The sequence below is a fragment of the Myotis brandtii genome, unplaced genomic scaffold (assembly GCF_000412655.1).
Source record: "Myotis brandtii unplaced genomic scaffold, ASM41265v1 scaffold281, whole genome shotgun sequence".
NCBI lineage: Eukaryota > Metazoa > Chordata > Mammalia > Chiroptera > Vespertilionidae > Myotis > Myotis brandtii.
The window spans coordinates 80,160-81,086 of NW_005360721.1; the positions used below are offsets into that span (position 1 = coordinate 80,160).

A 927-nucleotide genomic window follows, 5' to 3' on the forward strand; every position below is an offset into this window, starting at 1 on the left:
CAGCAGAGGGCGCAGCAGCGCCGCGGGGCCCCAGCTTTTGCTAAGCTGAGGACTGGGGACCAGTTTCTCCGGGTCTCCTGAGGAGACGCTTTTCTCCTCCCCTGGGTCTCCACCCGCGGGCTGCCCTCTTCCCTGTGGTGTCCTCCTTTGACACAGGCGGCCATTAGGTCCACTTGCACTGCTGCCCGGGGCTCACTTGGAATAGCGGAGGGAACTGGCCCCAAGTTCCAGGAGAGTCAGCTCCTGCTCAGCCTGTTGGCGGGAGGAACTGAGCATCCACAGAGCGAGTGGCCAGCAGGCTCGGAGCGGGAGCGCGAGTTCACGTCGCTTTAGGAACGCATACATTGTCATGACGCAAGGTGGGCCGGGACCCACACGGGAGTTGGAGAAGTCTAGAATAAAGTAGGAAAAACAACGCAGGACGCATTTTCATCCTGTGTGCATACATGTCCTGAGTTGCGATGTAAAATGCATTTAATCCTGTTGCTTTAGTTGAAAAAAACACGCAAGCCGTTGGCAGAGGATGCCAGCACTTGAGCTGAAACCCTGGCCTGCATCCTGCACGCGGGGAAACACTGGCCTGCAACCTGGCCTCTGCCGACACCCGCCTTAGGTGAGTTTCTTTCCTGAAAGATGCTGAATGGAGCGGAGGTAGAAAGGGGGGAGGGAGGGATGCTGCTGATCACAAGAAAGGGAGGGAAGTAGGGACAGATGAGGCTCAGGTCTGGGAGGCGTCACCCCCTAATGTAAACCTCCTTCTCCAGGGACCTCCAGGTAGCTTGAGGCACCACGTCAGTAAATCAAATCACACAGTAGATGCCAGGGACTCGGATTCCCAAAGGACACGTCCACTGAGTGAGCAGAACACGAGTCCTTGTCCATCGCCCTCACATCGCGTGCCACTGTAACCACAGGCAGCTTTGCGCG

The 927-nt window shown here is 57.4% G+C and overlaps 1 long non-coding RNA gene across 1 annotated transcript in view; it reads right to left on the bottom strand.

Annotated features, from left to right (window-relative positions):
* LOC106726556 overlaps window positions 1–890 on the bottom strand; it is a 2,921-nt gene extending 2,031 nt beyond the window's left edge. Inside the window, exon 1 of the long non-coding RNA XR_001362620.1 lies at window positions 197–890. This is a non-coding gene — a long non-coding RNA (uncharacterized LOC106726556). The remainder of the gene's footprint in view (window positions 1–196) is intronic.
* Between the last annotated feature and the right edge of the window lie 37 nt (window positions 891–927).